Genomic DNA, 27500 nt, shown 5'->3' with positions numbered 1-27500 from the left:
TCAGCCGTTGCATGCAACACCCTTGTCTCTTGCGATAAGACATCTTTATTGTTGCTTCTTTTTTTCGTCTTCTTTTTTAGCTGCTCAGTCCTCTGCCTGCTTTCTACTTCATTTTCACCTTGAGCTGCGTTGTAACTCTTATCTAAATTATGACTTGCCTCTGATTATTGTATGTAATATGCACTAATACTGATTTTGGCATTCATTTTTGTGTCCAAGCCCTCTCTTATGAACTCATCTATGCATGTGTGTAATCTTATTTTATTCTGTTCTACTTAATTAAGAACAAGTGAAACTGAAAACTGAAATCACAAGAATTTTACGCATGCATATAAATCTGAATTATCTGTCTGTATGCATGTTAGAAGGTTTGGTGGCACTGTATATATGAGTCTACATATATTCCATACATACCTCCCAACCTCTTAGCACAAGAATTCTGGACAAATCCAAAAATAATGGGGGGCAAAGATCTAAGGTCAGGGACAGATTTTAAATATTACTCTTAAAAATTTAGAAAGCTGATGGAATAAACAGGTTTTGCATTAGCATGCATTTTCTGAGGAAGGTGAAATCTGAATATCACATGTATGTTGTTATTTAGTGGCATCAATCCAGAATGATTTGCCAGGAAACTACAAATTTTATGAGAAACTGATTAAAGCTATGTGGGAAAATCTAGACCTTCTGAGAAATTCTGGCAGTTGAGAGGTATGATTCTGTGTTATGCACTGTGAGTATTTTTCAGTCGCTTATTTATCTATCCATTGCTTTTTTTATTGATTTTTCTTGGTTTTGTCCCTCCTCTAGTCCCACCGTGGCCATTTAACCATGTCCCAAGTTATTCGTCATCCTGGCATTAAAAGACACAGGAGGCACAGATGAAGCCCAGGGAGAGACAGCAGCCATCACCCTGCTATAGGTTAGGAGTTTTCTTTTATTTCCTTCCCCTTTTGGCTGATGGACATGGTGTCCCACTTGACTGTACCAAGCTACTTGTGAGTGTACAGGTTTGCATACTTATAGTGCCTGGCTGTAGTGCACACAGTTCCTGGCCAGGTTTGCATCCTTGAGTCTCTATGTATTAAAGCACAGTACTAGCATTTCCCAGCCCATGCTACTGTGGAAGAACTTAACTGATTCCCTCCCTCTGTGATGGGTAAGCCCAGCTCAGCTGCTCCCTGCCATCCCTCCTCAGCCCCTGCTCCTGCTGCAGGATTCAATTGTCTGCCTTCTTCTGTGATGGCTGAGCCAGCCTTGTCTGTCCACGCACGATCAGGAATGCAGATAGATGAATACATACACAAGAATTTGACTGTCCCTGCCTTTTTTTGCCAGGTGACAAAAGGAAGGTGCAGCTGTGCAGAGAGACACTTGGAAAAGCTGGTCTCCTGTACAGATACCCACTTCATTGTTCCCTAAGGAGTTAAAAAGGAGTACCAGTGAAAACATCTATACATACACATTTGTGGGTACGTATTTCTGTATCCTTACCCGGTCTCTTCTCCTGTTGCAGTTTTTAATTGTTTGCCTCCATTTGCAATGGCTGATCCAGCCTCGTCTGCTCACACCCATCCTTCCCAAGTCCTGCTCCTTAACAGGATTTAATTGTCTGCTGCCCTCTGCGATGGCTGAGACAGCCTTGTCTGTTCCCGCCCATCCTTCCCCAGTCCCTGCTCCTGCTGCAGAATTTAATTGTCTGCCCCCATCTGCAATTGGTGAGCCAACCTTGGCTGTTCATGCCCTCCCTCCTCAGCTAGATCCTTCAGAACCAAACTGCTAATGAAACCTGGACCATCCAAATAGTAGTTGGGCCTTCATCCTCTTGTGTGCTACAGCTCTGGTTCTTTCATGCCTTTTAGTTGATTGTATTGTACATTGAAATGATTTACTTGTACTGCTTGCATAGTGTGTAACTTTAGAGCACTTGCTTCAGGTCCTCCATAGTAAATGAGGGCTGCCTTACCCAAAATGGACTAATCCCAGTCAACAAAACAGCCAAATAAATAAATAAATTATATGTCTACATCTCTACCTGACTGTGTGATTAGCTATCTGTTATCTGACTATCTGCATGTGTCTCACCAAAAGCAAAAAGTTTTAATGAGGAAAAAACTGTTTGAAATATCATCTGAACTCTAGGAAAGACATGATTACCATGGAGAAAAGAGCTCCCCCAACCCTCACGTAGGGAGCTGCACCCTGAGGAATCAGTCAGGTTATTACAGGCTCAACTTGGAGAGACTGAGTCCCTTTCTTCAAAGTAAGTGCAGCATCAGAATAGAGGTAGCTACAATAAGTAAGAGTGCGTGTGGATAATGATGCATTCCTCGCTAGGTGGTTTATGTGGTGAAGCCCCTACAAATGCTTTTTAGTGATTTTTGCAAGCTCAGTCTTGAAGAATGACATCTCAACAAGTTCACTTGTATGCATCCTTGCCCCCTGCAACCCTTAAATATTCATCTCCAAGGTTACTGCACAAAATGGGGAGTCTCCCTCACAGTCATCATTGTCAAGACCTTTCATGCAGTTTGTGCACAAGGCACTTACTCCCATCTATGTCTGGCGTATCTTTCTTTCTTTATGTGCTTTATACCTATGTACATGTCTACACACATGTATCAGAAATGTGGTTCATACAGTAACCTGAACTGCATTTGACCAAACTCAACTGATTGACAATCTAGTGTGACAACAAGCCGCCCAGTCAGTGACCAGACAGAATGCAGCACCCTTAACTCCAAATCACCTAATCTACTATACATACATTTTTTGTTACTTCTGCCACTTTGTTAATTGGGTAGGCTCAGTGAGTTCATCACTTTGTGTTTCAGGGATTACGTCAGAGCACGAGAATAGCTAAATCACTTGCTTGGTGACACAGCATGCAGTTGGGAAGTGATGCAATTCAAAGCCGCATATGCAGTTTCACAGCACAACGACAACATCTTAACCACTGTGCCACACTGCTCCTTGCAGCAACTGTCAAATGTTTGAGATGAAGACAGCTCTGTGGGGTTCAGCATGAAAAAAAATGACACATTATGCTGGTCACCCATTCTAAACAACTGCTCACCTGTACAACATTTGAGTTAGTATAAATAACCCCTTGTGGTAAAAATATCACCCCCCTGGGTCACCATACTATCCCCCCCAAATTTTAATGAACCACTTCCACCTCACCTGATAGAGACTTACCACTTTTATTCATCCTCATCAGATCCCAACTCACTTCAGCCACACCTGCTACTTGTCCATCTCCATTGTAAGCTTACTGCCAAGTTGATGACTGGCGTTCCCGCTAACATTTACCTGAGCCTTATCCCATGTGTTTCCCCCCAAATTCTACTCCTTGTACAATCATGCAGATGACTCACAACTGTTACTCTTCACGTGATTGACCATACCCTATACTTACTTCCATCACCGGTTATCAGATGTACGTGCTCCAGTAAATCCTGTCTGAAGTTAGGCTTCTCTTACTGCCACATGTAGTTTGGGTGATCTGATTTCATGTGATAAGGCACTGTCATACCATAGGTTAGTAGAAGGACTGGGGTTGGGAGGGTGGCCTAATGGTTAAGGTGTTTGTCTTACAAACACAAAGTGCAGGGCTTGAGTCTCACAAGGGATAATTGGCTAGGCTTAAAATGGCTAGCAAGGGCAGTTAGCTTAGTACTAATCTATGAACCTATGAACCTATGACTGGACAGATAAGGTGATTCGTACAAGGCAGACTGGCTAAGGAGCTGCCTACAACACAAGAACAAAGATAAGATGCAGAGGTCACTGTCCAGAGGGGAGCATGACTACTGTTGTATCTCAGGGATTAGGTTGTGACCACCATAGCATGTTTGTATAAACTACACTAAAAGAAAAACAAAAGGAAGCCCCCAATCCACTTTGTAGATGGTATACAAAATGTGGAATAGAACAGGTACTCATGGGAGGTTTAGAAAGGATGAATTCTGAAATATCAACATTAGGGAAGTGGTCAGAGTTGGCAAAGTGGCGTTGGTGTGAGTTGTGTCATTGCCTTGCTGCTGCATTCAGCACAGTTCAGCAGCTGCTTGCAGTGTAATTTCTGGAGTATTAAACTCAATAACTTAGCTTCCGACTGGGGTGCAAACACAGCTGGATACTGTTTAGTACTTTTATGTGGACTACAACATTGCTTTAGTTAAAAACTTTGCGTGGCTGCACTCATAACAGCCAGTTGCCATGGTGGTGGCTGAGAATTTAAAGCTATATCTAGAGGGACACCTCTGTACAATCTGGCTACTGCTGAAAAACCCTTCCCAAGGGCAGTGCCTGCCTGTTGGAGTGCCATTCTTAAAAACGCTAGGCAAATCAAATAAGTGATGTTCAAGAAAATGTTAAAGTCACACCTGGAAACTAAATACAAATGAAGTTTCTTCAGGGACATTGAATAGTCAAGACACCATACTTACCTAACATTAGCATATATTATTGCAAGAAATAACTACTGTACTCAAACTATATACTTCAGCATGTGCACTCCAAATTGATGTTTAAAGTATGAATGTATATAATGTCCATACTTCTCTTAACGTTATATGATTTTGTATAATTCTCTCTGAATTCCAGCTCATGTTACTTTTTCTCTTCATTTTAAGTATGGCACAGAATTAAAGTATAGCATCAATTTGTCTTATTCTGCCTATAAAGATGCACATAACCATTTGTAGTTCTAAGGCATGGACCAGATGCAGTTTGTTTAGGTCGGACCCAGGTATATTGGAAAAAGTTCAAGATGTAAACACTATGTTGCCTATTTTTAGTGTGTCCCTGTTATATGAACATGTACCTGCCAACATGCGTTTTGCACTTCTACAAGCTGTGGATATTCCTGTTTCTAGTACTGGATCTCATTCCCACAATACTGCAACCCCATCACTTGTCAGCTCTGACCACCATTCAGTAGTGTTTAACATGAGGGTCAAACCCAGCTTGCCTGGAAACCTTATGGTTTTGAGAGAGTTTTAAGCAAATCTACTGCAGCTAGATGATGACCTGATGCAATTTAAGAATCCCCTTGCGGACTTGTGAGCAAAGATGGCTGTATTCACTGGTAATTTAATTTCACATCTTAATGCATGCATAGAGACATTGGTTCCTGTATGACACAGATACATTACCAGCTTTAGCAATAAACCCCCATGGAACCCCAGTATAAACAAACTATATAACAAAAAGGAAAAAATTCCCATTCTGAAAAATAAACTGAATACCGAATTTAAGTGGTTAAACAAACAACTTATGCATAGAATCAAATCATCCAACTTTAAGTGTGAAACTGATGTGAAGAAAATGGTGCGTACTGTCTACTTTGACCTGGCTAAGACATTTGATACAATACTCAACTTGGGCATTGTAAACAAACTCATGGAATTAGGCATAAACCCCTGTGTAACCTACTGGATATCCAGCTGGGTCATAAACAGGATCCTGGAAGTTAAGATTGGAGAGAGACCACCTCCAGAAGAGGCCAGTCACCAGTGGAGTCCCCCAAGGTTCTGTGCTGGGTCTGCTCCTCTTTGGTATTTATTCTTTGGAAGCCAAGGCTAATGTCATGGGCCTCTAGCTTACCAAGTTTTCAGATGATTGCAAGATAGGAACAGTCATAGAAACCCACCATGATAACATCTTACAGTAAGGTCTTATACAGACAAATGACTGGTGCCAAAGCCATGGCTCACAACTCACTGCCAAGAAATGGATAATAGTACCTTCGGAGAGTTGGGGATTTAGGAACTCGTAGACAGTAACATGGCTTTTTATCAACATGTGTCTAAGGTTGTAAGAAAATTATTCTGTCACTTGACTTATAAATAAGGGCATGGCATCTAGGTCCAGGGAAGTCATCATGCCACTGTACTCAGCCATCATCAGACACATCACTCAGTATAACTCCTCCTTTGGTATGTAGCTGGCCAGGCACATGCAACAACTGAAACATCCACAGAGGTTCCTCACAAAAAGACTACAGAGCGTATACACAATGCCCTATGCAAATCACATCAAAGCCCTATTTCTATACTTTGTTTCCTACGGACTGCTGAGAGGCAGTTTATGCCTGACATACAAGGTATCCTTAGATCTTGCTGTGATGGACCTTTTGCATATCTGCAAAATGAATAGCACCATAACTGCTACATATAAGTATGTGAACTTTGCTTGCAACTTAAATATGAAATGTAGGAGGGACAGATATGTATCTTAGAGAATCCCCATTCTCTGGAATAGGCTTCCCATCCATATGAAACAGAGCCTTTCCCTAATCCTATTCCAGTGCAACCTGGACCAGTGGATGGGAAATCAGAAGTTCACCCCTGGTCTAGCACATGTCTCTGATGGACAGAGATATCCATTAAATCATGGCCTAAGTAGCAAACACCCCTTAAAATAATCTGTAAGGCACAATAACTCATGGGATACATTTGCGATGCATGACCAGGGTTATAAAGGCACCAGTGGTCATTAGCCTAGCATATACATTTGAACCTATGAAAATGTTCACCTCTGTAAAGGACTGCCATAAAGCCTTTTTTAAATGTGTCACAAACTTTAGGAAAAATACCCAGCTTCGAACTGAACTGATACATAACAATAACACCTACTCAGGCCATGAGGATATAGCAACCATACTAGCAGATAAACTTAGCTCACAATTTACCCCCCTGACTTCCCCAAACTTCCTCTGCTTGCCATTTTGTCTGCACCCATCCCACCTCTCATCTCAGATTAGATGTTAAGGGCACTGTCAAAAGCCAATAACACTACTTATATGGGTCCAGGCAATGTGTTGTTAATATGAAGTATTATTTTAACAATTCACAACTAAATCTGTTTAACCTCAACTGGAGAAGGTCTGTGGTCATTACCTTTCCCAAGGATGGACCCATCACGGATCCTGGGAACTCTAGACAAATAGGCCTTACTGGCATTATTTATAAAGTGATAGTGTGTATCATGGAACTCATAAACAAAGGTACTGGCAGCTTACAATCTCTGGAAGCAAAACAGTTTGGGTTTTTTAAAAAGAAAATCCTGCTAACTTCAAGTTCACAATTCTGTTTTTTTATTAGAAAAGCATTTTGACCAACTGCTATCTATCTATCTATCTATCTATCTATCTATCTATCTATCTATCTATCTATATGGTTTACTATCAAATTTTTGAACCGAACTCTGTCGACTGCACTTTGTTCGAACACGGAAATTAGAACATGGCAATGTCAAACATCAAGCCCCTATCTCGACCCATGTTAAAACTCGTTCCTAGTTTGGCTTTTGATGTTTGACATTGCCATTTTTGAATTTCCGTGTTCGAACAAAGTGCAGTTGACGGAGTTTGGTTCGAAATTTTGATAGTAAACCATATATATATATATATATATATATATATATATATATATACACATATATTTTTTAAATACGTATCCATTTGTGTAGTTTGAAAAAGACACTGAATAGTGTAGGTTATGGGAGATTTTCTAACTAATTCCTCACAGATAAGTCACTTATCTTTGGCTTCTGATGGCACTAGACATGGCTTGAGCAAATTCTCCAACAATCATAACATGTAACTTGTCATACCTTTTTACTAAAAACTCAGCAGCTAGGTAATGTCATTTGTGAAACATGAAGTACATGCTTGGCTGGCCTGCTGATGTAGTGAGATCATGTCCTTGTGCATTCTGCTCTCCAAAGTAAAGCAAGAAGACCCGATTATAAGAAGGCTGGCTGGAGACAGAAGAACCACTGTCCTTTCTGGTGATGGGGTGGGTGGGACTTCTTGTAGAGACCAGAGGCATGGAACTCTGCTGAATGGGAACAAACAAATGACCACTATGTGAATTTAGGTCTTTTCATTGAACTGGGAAGTCGGTGAATCCCTATGGAAATATAACCACCCCTGAGGTGATATGCTTTTATGCTCTCGAAGTAGATTAAATTTAATTAGGACTGTAGGAGTCTATACCCACATGGGAATCAGAGGGGTTTCTCACCCTGATATAAAATGTTTTGTTAAAACAAAGCCCAGGAAATCAGGTTCAGTGAAGTGTGTTTCAGATATTAGTGTTTTGATTATCTATAGGGACCTGCACTGTGTACTTGCTTGAAACTGAGCTATTGTGGATGTCCCATGATACCTTTAGGAGCATGTATGCCTGTCTGCCATCATGGCTTCCCTTAGTTCATATGTGTGAAATGATGGAAAATACTGTTCTTGATAATTCTTGAGGAAAACCCTGCCAAGGCACAGCTGCATCAGACCACTAAAATAACTGCTGGACTTTTATGGCCATGTGGTCCTAGATACAGACTCCAAAACGACAATGTGCCTTAGGAGTTAGACTGAAGCAAGCTATGGTCACACATTGGGGGGGGGGGTAAGCCAACAATAGCGAGAAGGGCACTGATATTGTGGCTAGAGTCAGTCAAAGCTTAGAAGGATATGTGAAGAAAAGTAGAAATTATTGTATATAAATAAATTACTCTGGTTGTGAGCACAGAAAGTTTCTTGCATATTAACAGTAAAAACGTTATAACAGTATATTTCCAGAAAACTGTTCTGTATTTTATGTGAGGTTAACCTGGTAGATATTAGGATGATGTAAGATCTAGTAAGACAAACCCTTACCATTTGATGCCTTAATATTTAGTTAGCAAGATCCATACACCAAGGTGAGTGGTTCATGATTGCTGGAAATGTACTGATAGTCACCTGTTAGGAAGAAAAGAATCCACACAGTTGTAACATGTGAGATAAAGACAGTTAGGCAGTGCAACAAAGTAGCTGGGGATTGGGAAGCAGTGGTGCCAGTACAGACATATTGTTAGCACACATCGCCACAGTAGTCAGGAAATCCTTCTACGTGGTACACCTCATCACAAAAGGGTTCTCATCCAGGAAAAAAAGGGGTCATTGTTCCCCTATACTTGGCTCTCATCAGACCCATTATAGAGTATGACGCCCCTTTTAGAATGTACCTCACAAGACATTTGCAGCAGCTGGAAAGGCCGCAGAAGTACCTCACAAAGAGGATTACCGGACTCAAATAGATGCCCTACACTGACTGTCTCAAAAACCTCCAGCTTTACTCTGTAGCATATCAACTACTCCAAGGTGATCTCTGCCTAACATACAAAGCTATGTCAAACCCAGAGCTGTTGGACATGCTACACCTAAAGAAATCCCAATTCCTCCGAGCTACACACTCTAGGGACCTAAACCTTGTCACCACAATAAGCAGAACATGCTGGAGGGATAGATTTCTGTCCCAGAGACTTCCCATACTCTGGAACAAACTACCCATCTATGTCAAGCAGAGTTCCTCATTAGCACTCTTCAAGAAAAATCATGATGAGTGGATGGGAAATAGGAAATTCACCCCGGGGATTACTTCCATGGCTCTGCTCAACAGGGGCACAGGAAAATAACTTTCTTGGGTGGCAAAAGCCAGGGAACCTTGTTGGCTAGGCTTACTTAGGCCCTTGGGCCGATAGCCTAGTTCCTACCTATGGACCTATGAACTATGAACATATGAATAGGATGTATTGTCACCTCAGTGCAGGGCAGTGACAAGACTATGACCTGCTACTCAGCTGCGTCTTGTAGTCCTGAGTTTGATATACTGCCTTCCTGATATTGTGCAGTATTATCATTTTGTTGTCCTTGGTTTTATTCCTTTAGTTTCCACTTAAATATTATTTTGAGTCTGAAGAAGTCACTTAATTGTGGTAGTGTTCCATGATCAGCCCTGAAAAGTGTCATTTGTACCCACTGCTTAGAGGTTTTACTTAATAAACAAATGAACAATGTCTCATTCCACATAAGGCTGTACAGAGGGAGAAAAATGAAGAAATGCTACACTATCCACTGACAGAAAACCCCAAAACACAGAAACGATAGGTGATGTAATACCGTTTGTTGGATTAACATAAGCCTTACAGTTACTTGAGTTTTTAGACTACCAGCCTTTCATTGGGAGTTATTAAGTTACCGGTGTTAGATACAATGTATTTATTTTTCCTTTGTTAACCAGGTTAGTCCTACTAAGCTAGTGGCCTCCTTTCAGGGAAGACCCAAGTTGATATGTGTACTACTATAAGGAATTTGGTCAGAGCCGAGGGGAACATCTCCTACTCATCATTGTTGTGAGTGGAATCCATTTTGCAGGAGCACTTCCTGTTTCTGTTCCAGGTGCAGATGCGACCCGGAGAAACAGGGAAGCAGATAGAGAGAGAAGGAGATAATGGAGTGGTGAGAGAAACGGAGGAGAAAGCAAACATCAGGACCGGACAATGTGTGCAGGAGTCTGAGGAGATGTTTCAAAGAAATGTGTTTGGTGGAGATGAGTTGGCGAATTGTGATTGGATAATTACAACCCTTCAGTCAGGAGGATTGTGGGATTATTTGCTTAAAGAAATGGTGATGCAGAGTGAGCCAGAAAATGAAGGAGATGTTTCCTGAGGGACATTATGGAGAAAATACAAGAGGAGGATACAGAGACAATCCTAAAGAAAAGTGGTGAGATGGAAAATAAAACATATGCAGAGAAAGTAAAAGAAGGCAAAGTGGAGTAGCAAAAAGAAGGTAGAAGAAACTGAAGAATGGACGTATGTGGTAAGGATTTCAAGTAAAGAAGGCAAAGAAATGGACAACTATGAAGCTTGGGACAATTTAATCGCTCCTTTGGGTTTAAAAATACATGAAGTTAGATGATTTATTCTTATTAACAAACAAGCATTTTGTGACATTATATTTAAAACTATTTTTTCAATGGAAAATGTTCTTGGAGAATATGAAAAAAAGAAGACTGTAACCCATGGCATCTTTATATGATAAAAGCATTTAATAGGGAAATAAAAAGGAAAATTCATGTACAGTTTCAAACAGAGGTGAAAAGAGAGACTTTGAAAGGACATTTGAAAACTATATGTAAAGAATACTGGACATTGCAAAAGTTTATGACAAAAGGGGTTTATGGACTAGTAATTCAGATTGTAATATTGTATTAAACTAGAAAGGGAAAAAATTATATATATATATATATATATATATATATATATATATATATATATATATATATATATATATATATATATATATGGGTCCTCTTTGTCATTTCAAAATACTGAAATCCCGAACAGTCACATTTCCAAAACTGGCAGAAGTGTGAAATTCAAAATACCGAAGTACCGATATTTTGAATTTTCGCTTCCAGTGGTATGAAATGTGGATGTTTAGGTTTTATTTTGGTAAGTTTGTATGTGTTAGTATGTTGGTTAGGGGTTTAGTGTGTGTTGTGACTGTTGTGTGTGTTTGAGGGACTGTAAGATGTGTGTGTGTGTGAGTTTCGTTTGTGTTACTGTTTGTGTGATTACGGAGTTAGAATATATAAGTAGGGGGGTCGCCCCAACATGGCGGGGTGCAGGGGGGCTTGACCCCCTGCTTATATGTAGTTTAGATTAGTTTGCTTAATTGTGAGGGGGGGTTTGTGTATGTTTATGTGTGTGCTGTATGTGTAGCGTGTGTGTGGGATTTTGAATTTCGCGGTTGTGTGTTTTCGAGTTTGTGAGTTTTGGTTGGGTTTTAGGCTTTGTGGTTTTGGAATACTGAAATTCGGGATTTTAGTACTTCGAAATTATGAAGTGGACACACACACACACACACACACACACACACACACACACATATATATATATATATATATATATATATATATATATATATATATACCAAGCATGGCAAATGTGGAGGAGAATAGGGGTGCTGTAAAATACTGGGAACAACCCAAAACATATGTGTGTGTGTGTGTGTGTGTGTGTGTGTGTGTGTGTGTGTGTGTGTGTGTGTGTGTGTGTGTGTGTGTGTGGAAAAGAAGGATATTTGACAAGTAACAATGATGAAAGAAAATGCTATGTTTGTGGGGAAGTGGGAATGATGCAAAAATGTGAATTGAAATGTTATAAATGTAACAGAATTTGACAGTTATGGGTGGATTGCAACAATGAAAACAGGAGTAAGGAATAAGAAAAAGAAAGGGATGAAATTGAACAAACAGAAGACATTTTAGAAGTGGTAGAACTAGAGGAACAATTAGATGAGAAAAAAATAATAAAGAGGACGTAGAAGAAGGTTCTGAAATAAGTGATGAAAAAGACATAAATTGGAGGTAGTGAAAGAAAAAAAATTCTATTGGTAAAAGGGTAAAAGACAGAAAAAAAACATTTAAAGGGATAAGTGCAAAAGAAAAAAGAAAGAAATGGATAAAAAATAATATATACAGCTAATGAGTGGGGTCTGGTATAATGGTTAAGATGTTTGATTCATAGACACAAAGTACAGTGTTTGGTTCTCATCTTTGGGAGGGAAATTGGCTCGGCTTAGAATATCATATTAAGAAAGCTAGCCTATTATTAGCTATGAACTTATGAAACCATGAATCTAAGGGAAAATGAACATTTTAGAGTGTTTTCTGTAAATGTGAATAGTATTAAGAATGCAGTAAAAAGAATTGGGATTTTGGAATGGTGTAATACATGTGACATAGCTGTATTTATATTAGAGGACACAAGGTTTTTAATAAATTAAGAAATATTACAAACAGAGAAACTGTGGGAAAGAAAGATAATCTATAATGTGGGAAATGAGAGATGTTCTGGAATAGCCATATTCTGTAGAAATTGAATAAAGATATTAGATGTAACTTTTAGCAAAAAATGTGAAGATTAACCATTCTAGATTTGAAATATAAAGAACAAGTATATAGACGTATAAAAGTATATGCTTATAATAACTGTAAAGAAAGGGAAAGCTTATTTCATAAGATTTTAAATTATGTAGTGATAAATATGAGTATTATAATAACAGGAGACTTTAATTATAATTTACGAGACAAGTGTAAAAAGAAAGAAAGAAAATGATATAAGAAAAATGTTAGAAATTATAAGATGTAAGTTAAAAAAAATTCATGGACTTTCAAAAGGGGTATATATAGAACTGAACTAGATTATTTTATAGTATCAGAAGGTTTAGTTATTGGAGAAAGGGAGGTCGTTGCAACAAGAATTTCTGACCATCTTGCAATATAGCTAGAGATAAAGAAAAAAATCAGGGCTGTATAAGAATAGGAAAATGATTAAAAAGAATAAACGAGAAAGCGCGGAATGAAGACAGAAAGGGATTAATAATACAGTTATGAAAATATCATATTACTATAAGAACATTTTATAAAAATTGCTCTGAATGGTGGATGATATTTAAGGAAAAACTATTTGTTTACAGTGGCAATGTAATGTGAGAAAAGTAGAGAAAGATTAATATAAAAGAAAATATAATTGTACAATGGAAAATTTAGAACATAATGATAGAAAGTACTTTGACAAATAATTATATGAAAGAAATCAAGAAAAATATAAGAATTGTTATATAACAAAGATACTTTTACAAGGAGAAAGAGAAGAAATATCGAGTTACATAAGCAGATTGGTAAAGGAAGATGATAGTATAATTGGAAAAATAAGAAATGTAAAAGGAGAAATAGAAATAACTCAGGAAAAGATCATGAACAGCGTAGTACAATATGTGCAAGAAATGTTAAAACGGTAGTGAAAAAAACATGGAAAGTAAAAAAGTTAACAGAAAAAGTGAATAAAGAGTTGTAAAAGAAGATTTCTTTAAATGAGCTAAATAAAGCATTAGGACAAGTAAATATAGATTTGGCTGCAGACCATATGGAATAGGGTATGAAATGTATAAAAAATTAAGGAATTGGCAAAAAATATTTTTTAAAGATTTTGAATGAATTGTTAAATGAGGGTTTTATGTACAAAGAATTATATAGTGGAATACTGAAATTCATACAGAAGAAGGAAGATAGAACACGATTAAAAACTGGATACCAATAATATTGAAGAATAACTATGATAAGATCTTTATGAAAATAATACAAAAGACATTTGAAAGTAAAACAGAAAACATTATGGTAGACAGTATATACAGTATAAAGGGGAAGGGTTGTCAAGAATTATTATTGATAGAGAAATTGTGGATGATATTATGAATAGAAAAGAAGAAGCAAAAAATCATGATAGGAGACCTTAATAAGGCATTTGATACAACTGGGCATGAAATCTTATGGGTGATAATGAAAGAATATAATGTAAATGAGAAAGCTAGGAAATTATGTGTGTCAACATATAGTAATAATAAAGTAAAAATACTTGTAAATGGCTGGTTAAGCCAAGAAGTACATATGAAGAGTGGTGGAAGTCAGGGACGTCCAGTGAGTGGTACACTCTTCGCATTTGTTATGATTGTGATAGCATGTGAAATAAATTGCAAAATGAAGGAGGTGGGGTATATAACATCTGAAGACTTAGGAATTCCAGTTCTGTTAACATTTGCAAATGACATTATAATAATTGCAAAAATAAAATCTGGATAAGAGAAGTAATAATTTGTACAAATGAGTGTCTAGAGGTGATTGAGATGGCTTTAAATTCAGAGAAAAGTAAAGGTTTAGGAGATATAGTAAAGATTGAGCTATATATTTTACTATGAATGTAATTTCTGTGTTCATAGGGTCATAAGTTCATAGGATGATACTAGGCTATTGGCCCAGAGGCCCTTATAAGCCTAGCCAAGAATTTTGCCCATGTTCCCTCAAAGTCAGCACCTGTTTCACTGTCCAGCAGGGACACAGGTGGGATCCCAGGGGTGTATTTTCTGTTTACCATCCAGTCATCCAGGCTCCTCTTAAAGAGGTCTAGAGAGGTACTCTGCTTGACTTGGAGAGGGAGTCTATTCCACAGACGGGGAGTCATTGGGACACAAATCTATTCTGCCAAGTTCTATTATTGTCACAGACCAGGTTAAGGCCTTGTGTGTGGGATGCATGAGTGGAGTTTGTCTTACAGATATGCAGCAACTCCATCAAGGCTGGGTTTGAAATGGCCTTGTATGCCAGACACAGGTCACCTCTGAGAAGTCTGTATGAGACTGAGTAGAGGGACAGGGCTTTTAGCCTATCTGTATAGGATAGGTGTTTGAGACCCTGGATTTTCTTGATCAGGAACCTCTGCAGTCTCTCCAACTGCTGCATGTGGTTGGCAAGGTACATGCCGAAGGGGGCATTGTACTCAATAATGGGTCTGATAATGGAGGAGTACAGGGATGTTATGACCTCCTTGTTCCTGGATGAAATACCCTTATTTATGAGATGGGCCATGTAGAAAGCCTTCCATACAATGGAAACAATGTGCTGGTCAAAAGTCAGGTTGCTATCAACCTGGGTGCCCAAGTCCTTCACAACTGATTGCATGCTTAGTACATTGTTATTAATATGATAATTAGTGGGGATGGCATTTTTCCCAAAGGAAATAATGATGCATTTCTTTGCATTCAGTTTGAGGCCATGTTTCTGGCACCAGACATTAGTTTAGGTAAGGCCCTCTTGAAGGATGTTCACATCACCAGGGGAATTTAAGACAGCGCCCAGCTTGCAGTCATCTGCAAACTTGGTCAGCCAGAGACCACTGGTATTGGCTTGCACCTCAGAAAAGTCTATCCCAGACAGTAGAGACCACAAGACCTCTACTGTTAATTTACAATTTGGGAATAAAGATATAAGTAGAATTCAATGGGAAAAAACAATATAAGAAATAAAACAAACATATATTTTCTGGATAACGCCAAAAGCAAAGAAACAAACACTGTGTAGTAACGAATTCACAGCAGGAACGATGCAACAACTGATTGCATAAAATCACTCACTTTTAATGTTCGGCAAAAACAAAAATGTACTCATTTAGCACTTTCATCCACATCAAGGTGGACTTCATCAGAATACAATAAAGCATTAATTACTCACTTATATACCCCGTTTTGGCACCATAAATATTCATTAAACAATAAATTACTTAATTAAAATCCTGCATAATTTAAAGTAAACGTATGCTGTAGTACTAATTTAACTAATACTGCCCTAAATTAGCTTATAGTGATCCCTTACTCGTACTGTATACTTTTATTAAAACCATACAGTGCAACATATTTTTACTTCCTTTGACTACATGAACTGCAAAATTTCATCCCAGACTATCCAAATTTTATGAAGTTGTTTGTGGACTTTTCTGGATAACATATAAATCATCATTAGAAAAAAAAAAGGCTTACTTGATAAATTCAGTACTGATGGGAAAATAGCATACTTAGCTAGTGTATTTATTTTGCCAACAATATTTGAAAATGAAATATTGCAGATCATTTTTTTCATTTATATGGGATTCTAGATTAAACCCAGTTAAAAGAGAAGTTTCATATGTAAATAAAGAAGAAGGAAGTTTAGGGTTAATTAACCCAGTGGTATATGCTGTTTCATTAAATTTGTACAAAGTATTAAAGTGGATAAATGGAAAAGATGCAAGAGTAGTAGTAAAACTGTATAAATATAAGTATGATAACATTTGGGAGGTATGGTAAAAAAGAGTAAATGAGAAAGAGTATATAAATGAAAAAATAAAATGTTACCAAGAAAAAATATTTTTATGGAAAATAAAAATTGATATAGAAGAAGATAGAAAAGTATGGCATACGAATGTTATAATAAATCATTAATATGTGAAACCATGGGAAAATCGAACAGATGAAAAAATAAAGCTAGAAAAATAAGAAACAATCGGTGCAATGATAATATAGTAGAATACTCATTAGGTTATCAATTCAAATGTGTAGTAATTTTAGATGTAAGAACCCTAATGTAAAGAGCTGGGTCGTTTTTATGACATATTTTGATGTTATTGTTATTGTTATTTTTATAAGATGTTTTAGGGTCAGTTAGGTATTTGGGTAAAGGTTTCTATTATATTAAATTAATAAGTCCCATATTTTTATAACAATTCTATTATGAACTGCATAGCATATTACTTATGGACTATGTATACAAACTTTATTTTAAGTAAGTGACACATTTCTTTCGGTATATTTTAGAGTTCTACTGCTTGTACATGTTTTAGACAGGATCGGTACATTTGCGTTGCACCTAGGATCAATACTTGCATAATTTAGAACGGTTTATCTAGTTCAAGTGTTGCTTGTGAAGTTGTAGGTTTGCATTGTACTTTTTGTATTTACATAGTCTCATGAGATTATGTGAGAGGAGGTTGAAGTGTATATATAAAGGGGATTTTATTTTATGATGTTGTATCCGTTTTCTGAAGAAGTTGATTTAGTATAAACTGACGAAAAGCTTGCGTGGAGCTTAAGTAAATTTATCTTTCGTTTATTCTTGTGGCTGGTGATTTGACTCAGAGCGTTGGAGGTTATCTGGAGAGTTTTCTATCATTTTTTTCTTCATTGCAGTTTGTTTTCTTTATTAACAAACAATCGGTGCAATCAGAAAGTAGAATATCAAGATTTTTTTGTGGAAACTGGTAATAGATAAATTGCCAGTAAAATGAAATATGCCATATAAAAAGAAAAAAAGTAATAGAATGTATTTATACTGTCAAGAAGAAGAAACTATGGAATATGTGTTTTTGAAATGCAAAAGATTTAAAAGGTTTGGGGAAAACTATGTAAAGAAGATTTTTTTGAAGATATAAAAAGAAGTGGATAAAATTAACATGGATACGATTAAATATGGATATTATAAGAATAGAAGTAAAGAACATGTTAAAAGAATAGATAAAAAGTTATTTTATGTCATATGGTTTATATGGAATGAAAGAATAAATGAAATTATGTTTAATGGTAAATGGATTTTAACAATATTATATAAAATATTATATAAAACTAGATGGTAGTTATGGAAAAACGAGTGGGGTCTAATAGGGATGAAAATTTAGTATGATTGTAAAAGAAATTATGAATGTGTGTAAGTAGATTTGTATATCTGTATATTTGTACATTTGTAAATATGTAAATATGTTGTAAATAAGAGTTCTTTTTGCATATAAATAAAGGATCCCTACTCTTTTTGATAGGTGCCATGAAATCTTTTATGTGCACCTGACCATTCAGGCAGATGTGGTCGCCGTTTAACATTTCATCCAAAAGATGACACATTCAGGAGTGCAGCATCCCCCAGATATACCAGCTTATCTGGTTTGGGAATAGAACTGACAGCCTTCTGCACCAAAGGCAAGTGTGCTTTCTGTTGTGCCACAGACATTGCGAAAGTATCTGTAAAAGAAGCATTCTTAGACTCTTGTGCCTATAAATGGAAAATAATGTACATAATTTCTTTTTCATTGGCCAAAAGTTTTCTTTCACTTGTAGTTTTCTTTCACGTGTCTTTTTATCCAATGAGAAATAAATGATGTATGTTCAATTCCCTTTGTAAGCACAAGACAATATTAAAGCAAAGTATGTAGCACCATTAACTTAATAACTCCAGATGAAGAAGGACACTTATTAGTGAAAAAGCTTGAGTAATTGTAAAAACCTGTGCTGGTCCTATGAAAGGTATTACATCACCTCTGTGTTCCAATGTTTTATGTTGTGTCTGTCCAGATGTGAACATTTAAATGATACAGGTTCTATACCCAAAGCCAAATGGGAAGAAATTATGGGATCTTACTACAGAAATGAGACAGTGTGCCAAAAGTAAAGATTATATTTGTGGTAGAATGCAGTAGAAATAGGAATCATTTTTAAATGTTCCCGTAGAAAGCAAACATCTATGACCCTGAAGGGCTAAGTTAAAGAGTGGCTTACAGAGGGGCATCTTTACAGAATGAATCAATAGATTTAAAATACTTTTCTAGCATACTTTATAAAAGTGAAAGTGGTGCTGGGCTTAGGCCAATGTGATAAAAGCAGAGGTGAATCATGGGAAATGGGAGTGGTCTGTAAAGACCACTATGGGCAGAAACTGGAAAAAAAAAATATATATATATATATATGTATATATTTTTTTATCTTGTCATGCAGTTTTATTGAGCTCAAACCTGTCAGCAATGCAATAACTAAGTATTGATTATTTTATTTATTTATTTATTTATTTTAATTCTGAATGTCCTCCTGGATGCTGATCTGGTCTTGTTTTCTTGGAGAGTTCCTTCTTTCACTTTAAGTTTTAATAAAATAAAAATAAATAAATAAATAAAGTTTATAAAACCCTAGTCCCTACTGTAGGATTACACTTACATTCACTTAGAATGGAAGCAATGAGAAATGTTGCTAAGCTTGTGAATCTTCAGTACAAGTGTTGTCACTGACCAATTTACTGTGACTTACAGATGTTTTTCCCCTGTATGTGTTACAAACATACCTCTCAACCTCTGAGAACAAGAAATATGGACAAAGCCACAAATAATGGAGGGACAAAGACCAAAAAAATAGGAACCTTTTTAAATATTGCTCTTACAAATTAGAAAGTTGATAGAATAACAGGTTTTGCATTAGCATGACTTTTCTGAAGGATATGAAGTCTGAAACTAAAATGTCTGCCATTATTTTCTGACTTCAGTCCTTGATGATTTGCCAGAAAAACACATTTTTATGAGAAACAGACCAAAAATATGAGGCAAAAATCTCAGCATTCTGCAAAAATCTGGACAGTTGAGAGGTATGGTTACAAATTATTTAAAAAGCGGTGGATGAGATGAAAGCAAATAGCTGAGATAACATAGTATTTTTCAAAAAATGGAATTTGAGTTTTAGGTCTTGTGTCAGCATTCTTTCACCATCCTTCCTTCCCTTATTCAGCCATTCTTTCATATTTCCTGCCTTAAACCTCAGTGAATTGGTTAATTGTAAATGGCAATACATATCAAAAAGATCATCAGCAAAACTGTTCTAGTCTGACTTATGTCTTCTTTTTGTAGCAGTTTCACAATAAATTAAACAATACATGAATCCTGAGTGTCACTAGAAATGTGCCCAATAAAATACACAGTTTGATGTGCACTTCCTTACACAAATATCTTTACACAGTGACAGCCATTTAGCTTGAAGTGAACCATCTCATTCCGTATGTAGTTTTGCATAAAAAGTGTTTCTGTATGAAATTCTTAACAGTGACTAGCTCGGTAACTTGTGACATGCTCCTGTACTGTCTATAACCTTTTCTTTACTTTGCACATATTCATAGATGTTTATATTTTGCATTATTTCAGAGGTGTATATGCCAGATATATGCTTAAAAAACACTGCCAGTGTCCCTGGCAAGGGATATTTTATCATCACCATTTTGCATTGTAACAGCTTGTGAGCATTATAGGGGCATACTTGTTTTGTTTGTTTTGTTATGCCTAGTTACACACCTCAGTAGTATGGCCTCACCCAAATATAATACAATATGTACTTCCTGGATCTCCGATAAAGGATTCAGATTGTAAGATTGACTGGCATGTTTACCAGTTTTAAATGTTGCGGATGGCTGAAATTGCAATAGAAGCTGATTCGTAAGCTATTGCTTTACATCACAGTACCACAAAAAACACTTTCAGGTTTTCCACGGAAACTTTACTTAGTTACAGTATGACTGAAGTCTCTTATGTTCCAGATCCTGTTACAGGTGACTGCTCGTCAGGTACCAGGGACTGGTAATAATTCAGAGGCTTCTTTACAATAATTTGCAGGTCAGAAGAAACATTTAAAGTGTGTGTAGCAATTCAGAAGTTCTCTACGCAATCCAAAATACTTAATACAATTTTAAAAATAGAGAGGACTGCAGTTTGTCCTTGTTGGCTCGATATGAGGATCCCCATTCTATTCACTTCTTCCTCTGGGAGTCTTGGCTGGTGTTGATCCCATCTTCTGGTTGTAGCTTTCTCATATGTAACCATCCACTATTTTCCAACCCTGTAACTGATGTCTGCTCCTAACGACCGTGCAAGGAGAGAAAGAGAGTAAAAATAGCCCAGAGATCCTTTCTAGGATCATGTCATTTCTCTGTGATGAATGAAAACTTCCCGATTATCTAGGCCATAAGTGTGTCTGAGGGGAGAATGTGATACGTGACACATGCTGGTTCTGGAAGGGTCAGCGAACAGTTCATCTGCTACGTTTTTTATTCTTCCTGTTTCTCTCTTACTCAGGAAATGTGCTGCTACACTCATGCCCCCACATCCCTGCTACATGTAGCACTTTAGCTGTATTTACCCTGAAGTCAGTGAGAGGAATTTCATTTTGCTCTACTGTTGAAGGGATAGCTTGCTCAGAGACTGCGAAGTCCTACTTGGACGCAATCCAGATTTTTTGCAATGTACTGCTGTGTTCTTTTGCTGTTAGGCACATTTTCTAAATCAGTTTGGTGCTGTTATGTCAGTTTTGTGAATCTCCATCTTGGCAGACTGGTTAGCTTTCCCACTTCTGTAATTTCCACTGTTACATATGAATGGGATTTAATTAAGTACGTGGCCACTATAAGTACTGCTTTGCAATTTGTAAATAGTTATATTGAGACTTGTAAGATTGTGCTATCTCACTGGTCAAAACATGTCACATGATAACAATAAATCCTGCAGTAATTATAGGTTCATAGGTTCACAGGATGATACTAGGCCATTGGCCTGGAGGCCCTTATAAGCCTAGCCAAGAATTTCACTCATGTTCCCACAAAGTCAGCACCTGCTTCCCCTGCCCAGCAGGGACAAGGTGGGATCGTAGGGGTATATTTTCTGTTTCCCATCCAGTCGTCCAAGTCCCTCTTAAAGAGGGCTAGTGAGGTACTCTGCTTGACATGGAGAGGAAGTCTATTTCACAGATGGGGGAGTTATTGGGACACAAATCTATCCCACCAACAAGTTCTATTAATGTCACAGACCAGGTTGAGACCTTGTGTGTGGTGTGGGTTGTGCGACTGGAGTTTGACTTATGGATATGCAGCAACTCCATCAAGGCTGAGTCTGAGATGGCCTTTTGTGCCAGACACAGGTCACTTCTGAGCAGTCTGTATGAGACTGAGTAGAGGGACAGGGCTTTTAGCCTATCTGTATAGGGTAGGTGTTTGAGACCCTGGATTTTTCAGGTCAGGAACCACTGTGGTCTCTCTAACTGCTGCATGTGGTTGGCAAGGTACATGCAGAAGAGGGCATTGTACTCGATAACGGGTATGATAAGGGAGGAGTATAGGGATTCTATGACCTCCTTATTTCTGGATGAAATACCCTTACTTATGAGGTGGGCCATGTAGAAAGCCTTCTGTACAAAGGAGGCAACATGGTGGTCAAACGTCAGGTTGCTGTCATCCTGGGTGCCCAAGTCCCTCATGACTGATTGCATGCTGAGTTCATTGTTATTAATGTGATAATTAGTGGGGACACCATTATCCCCAAAGAGGATAATGAGGCATTTCTTGGCATTTAGTTTGAGGCCAGGCTTCTGGCACCAGTCATTAGTTTGGTTAAGGCCCTCTTGGAGGATGTTCACATCACTAGGGGAATTTATGACAGTGCCCAGCTTGCAATCATCTGCAAACTTGGTCAGCTACAGACCACTGGTTTTGACTTGCACCTCAGAAAAGTATATCCCAAACAGTAGAGGTCCCAAGACCAATCCTTGGAGTACGCCACTTGTTATGGGAATACTACTAGAGGTGGCTTTCCCTATCTTGACTGAGTGGGTTCTATCAGTGAGCCAGTTAGCTACCCATCTGGTAACGTATGGGTTGATGCCTATTTGGGAGAATTTATCTATTATGCCCGAGTGGGGAATGGTGTTGAAGGCTTTGGCTAGGTCAAGGTAGGCAGTGTGCACTGTCTTACACTCATCCATGGCTTTGGTGACTGTTTTGAAGAAGTTGACCAAGTTTAACAGGCATTATCTCCCTTTGACAAAACCAAACTGTGTGGGATCAAGCATTTGGAGAGTGCCAATTTCCTTGTTTATAAGGTCCATGATAATGCATTCCATGGCCTTGCAGATCAGGCTAGTTAGGCTGATAGGCCTGTAATCACACCAAGGTTGGTGGACGCTCCACCTTTGTGCAGAGGGATGACAGTGGCTATCCTCCATTCTGCTGGGATGAAGCCGGTGCACAGGCTTTGGTTGAATAGAGTGCCTAGTGGTGCTGAGAGCTCTTGCCTGAGTTCATGTAGGACACACCCAGGGATGTTGTTGGGTCCAATGGAGGCTGTATTTTTTGCCTTTGAGAGGGCATTAATAACCTGCTCCCTGGTGATGAGAGGAGGGCTGGAGATGTCCTGATTTACTGATGGGCGGATGGGGGGTGAAGTTTTCACTGAACTTGTCTGCCAGCAGGTTAGCTAGATCTATGGCATCTGTGTATATGGTATTCTTGACCACCAATTCAGAGAAGATTTGGGAGTTACCTTTGAGATTGTGGACATATGCAAAAATGGCCTTGTGATTGTCCTTAGTGGATGTAGCCAATTTGGACTTGAAGTTAGCCTTAGAGGATTTCACCAGTGACCTTATTTGCTTGTTCAGACAAAGGAGAGATTGCTTCCAACTTGGCACCTGCTCCTTCCTGGTCCTGGACAGCAATTTTTCCTTTTATTATAGAGTCTGTTTATTGCTGCTGTCCACCAGACAGGTTTACTCTTCCTTGAGGAAAATGATTTGATCCTGTCAGGTATTGCTGAGTCCATGCAACTATATAAAATATGCAAAATACTAGAGAGATGCATACACTCTCAGGTCTCAGACTACTTCCTTACTAACAACCTCCTTTCCAGTACTCAGCATGGTTTCTGAACAAACCATAGCACCACCACTGCCTTACTCTCCTTTACTAACACTATCCTTCAGCATAAAAACAATGGCTATCTCTCCTCTGCTACTTTCCTAGACCTATCTAAAGCATTTGACATGGTCCCAAACAAACAACTTATCTCTGTCCTCAATAACCTATCCTTCTCACAATCAGTCGCCAACTGGTTTCAGAGTTACCTGTTTGACCGCCAACAATCCATTGTATGGCAGAATGACATATCTCCCCAACTACCTGTCTCCATAGGGGTTCCCCAAGGATCCATCCTTGGACCCCTACTCTTCTCTGTTTTCACAAATAATCTAGCCTCTGCCACCACACATGGCACACTCATACAATACACAGATGACTCGACCATCATCTGCTCAGCCCAGTCCCTACCCAAACTGCAAAAAGTCACACAGGAAGCCTTTTCCTCTGTTGAAACTTGGTTATCCGATGCCCAATTAATACTCAACCCAAACAAAACTAAACTACTCATCTTCCAACCCACCAAACATACTCAAAACAACTCTCACTTTAACATCACAGCAAAAGACAACACCACTATATACCCAACTGAACACACCAAATTGCTAGGAGTGGAAATAGACAATAAACTAAAATTTGACATTCACATATCCATGACCATAAAAAAAGTCCACAAAAAACTAGGAGCGTTATACAGAAATAAGCATCTTCTCACCAAAGCAGCAAAGATTTCAATAGCAAATTCCCACCTTATCTCCACCCTACTTTATGCCTCTCCAATATATACCAACCTAAGGCAATGCGATCTAAACAAGCTAGAAACCTGCTGCAACAAAATTGTAAAAATTCGCCACAGGGGCATCCTACCATAGTCACCACTGTCTCTCACTTACTGAACGGGGCTGGCTTGAATTCCCTCACCTCCTTCAATGGTATCAACTCTCACTCGCCCACAAACTAGTAAACCATCCACTAAATGTCCCATCCCTCCAGAATCTACTCCAACCCTATCACACCACCAGACCACTAAGATCCAGCAACAAAAATCACTTGCAGATCACTAAAGCCAATAACTCTGCTGGTGAAGCACTATTCTCTTGCACCATAGCCAAATTATGGAACTCCCTCCCATCCACAGTTACCTCCGTACCATCATGCACTCACTTCAAAACTTTACTAAAAGCGCACCTAAAAACATGCTGGCTATGCCCTTGCAACTCCCACTCTAATATCACCCACCCCATCCAACCACTACCTTTCTTTCCACTCCACTAACTACCTTGATTATAGCAAGCTCAGATGCTCATAAGCCTAGTACTTATACAGCAGGAACTTCTTATTTTAACATTTGTTAATGTCTGTTATGTACTTCACAGATAAAGATTCTAGTTGTCTACTGATGTACTATGTTCTTCATCTGTAAATATGTTGTAAGTAATTGCTATGCAAATTGTTAATCGCTATGTAATCCAATGTAACTACTGTCTGTTTATTTTAACTGTGGAGCTTTTCTCCCCGGGCCTCTGCTGAAAATGGACCTACGTCCAGTCGGACACTCCCGGTCAACAAATATAAATAAATAATAAATAAATAAATAAATAACTATAGGTGCTCATATAGTTTTTTTGGTGTAGGCTTGGACATTAGTGCTTGATTCAACTGAAGGGATGGTGGCTGTGAAGCTGCTTATACCTGCTGTCAGGAGGTTGTAGTCAGCTTTGGACAAATTTTTTTGTTCAATCGTGGCGGGGGGGGGGGTCAGGGGAGATGGTGACTTTGAAAGTGATTGCTTTATGGTCAGATCTTAGAAAGGATGATGACACTGTAGGGGTGCTACAATGGATACTCATGTTGGTTAGTACCAGGTCCAGGATATTTTCACCTCTTGTGGGGGTGTTGACCAGCTGATCCAACGCATTGGCATTGACGAAGTCGAGGAATCTCTGAGCGTTCATGTTTGAGCTAGAAAGGGTCTTCCAATTTATGGTTGGGTAGTTAAAGTCACCCAGGATCAAGGTAGAGGGTTGAATCTTAATTCACAACACAGAAATGTCAATTCTATAATAAAAGTTGTAAGCAGTTTAAAATACATCTCACTATATTAACTGTGTTATAGATTGCTAGAATTACCACCACTCCTGGTGAAGTTATAGATGTGTATTGATTACTGCTTTATTAACTGAACCCCATTTTAGTACTTACTGTTGCCTATTCATTTGCTGTCTCACTATTCAACTACTATACCTCTCAATTGTCCATATTTTCGCCTCATATTTTAGGTCTGTTTCTCATAAAAATGTGGTTTTCTGGCAAATCACTGAGGGCTGAAGTCAGAAAATAATGACAAACATTTAAGTTTCAGACTTCATATCCTTCAGAAAAGTCATGCTAATTCAAAACCTGTTATTTTATCAGCTTTTTAATTTTGTAAGAGCAATATTTAAAAAAATGTTCCTATTTTTAAGTCTTTGTCCCTCCATTATTTGTAGCTTTGTCCAGATCTCTTGCTCTCAGAGGTTGAGAGGTATGGTTCCACCTAGTCTTTGACCTTTTGCTATCTGTTGCTTTTGTGCAGTCTGCCTATTGCAGGTGCACACGTTAGTTATGTGATTTATTCTTATTGTTAGGTTCTCCTTCTAATACTCTCCTTTTTTTGATATATCTAAAGCCTAGTGTTACTCCACTCACTGTCCAGCCAAACCTACCAGTACAGCAGCAGCAGCTAACCTGTCTGTAGTCCACTGCTCTACCTAATCCAGCCTAAGTTACCATCACCAAAGATAGCCTTTTCAAGCAGTACCGCAACTTACAAATCTGGAAGCCAGTTATGATGCCACAAACTGTGTATCCTGTTTTCCTTGGCCAGCCTAATCTCAGAGACATCCTGAAGTAGTGTAGCAACTCGTCATGTTTACTAACAATCCAGTATTAGCACTTAGCATGAAATCTATGTGCAAGAAATGCATTTACATGTAGAAACCAGAAGCAAATCTTTCAGACATTGTCAATAAACATAAACCCAGGTATGCTGCAGTAGTCAAAAAAAAAATACCCAAGTCCTCAAAGACACATGACAGGACACCTCAACCATATATAGCTTCAACTGTTGTAAAGCTACTACTGCTGTAGGTACACCGACATTCATTTCTACCACCACCACCGCATTGGCACATACCATTACTAGAAATCACCAAGCTAAAGAGGCAGACAAAGTCTACAGCTAAAATCAGTCATAATAATTGCATAAGTCTGGTAATTGTGGCAAAGTGCAGAGTGACCATCGCTTGTCTCTCAGGTTTGCCATTGCTGATGTTGGGGTGGTTCATGTCACGCAGTCCACCTTGGAGGAGGTGCAGACAGATGTGCTGGAGGTGTCATCGAATGTTCTAATGGAGGAAAAAAAAACGCTTGTGTCCCCATTGCCTAGAATGATCTAGAATGATACTAGACTACTAATCAACCATCATTGGTTTTAAGCATTGGCTACTTGTAGGGGGATCCATTGTTGAGACAGCCTTGGTAGACAGATCACCCTGCTTCTCCAGGGATGGGCTGCACCTGCCCTTTCAGGGGATTTTACATAATGCAAAAACCTTTTCCAGTCCCATCCTGAGTTTTTAGGCAAGGTAAAATTGGTAGACATTCCATACTGACAAATTACAATCTGCCAGGTCAGGGTGGCTCTTTTCAACACAAAAAGCCACAGAAGCAAAATGCCTGACTTTGAATCTTCCTGTTACCTGAACAACATATACATCTGTGTAGCTACTAAAACCCAATTTCAATCCATGGAAAACAAATCCTTCTGTTACATGG

The 27500-nt window shown here is 38.3% G+C and overlaps 1 protein-coding gene across 2 annotated transcripts in view; it reads right to left on the bottom strand.

Moving 5' to 3' along the window:
- Positions 1-27500, bottom strand: part of LOC122814026 (carbonic anhydrase 4-like) — a 329800-nt gene that overhangs the window by 297120 nt on the left and 5180 nt on the right. The window lies entirely within an intron of this gene.

Source organism: Protopterus annectens, chromosome 10.part0 (genome assembly GCF_019279795.1).
Source record: "Protopterus annectens isolate FY-2018-M chromosome 10.part0, PAN1.0, whole genome shotgun sequence".
NCBI lineage: Eukaryota > Metazoa > Chordata > Ceratodontiformes > Protopteridae > Protopterus > Protopterus annectens.
The sequence above is the reverse complement of the archived record's forward strand: the minus strand, read 5'-3'. Positions and strand labels throughout refer to the sequence as shown.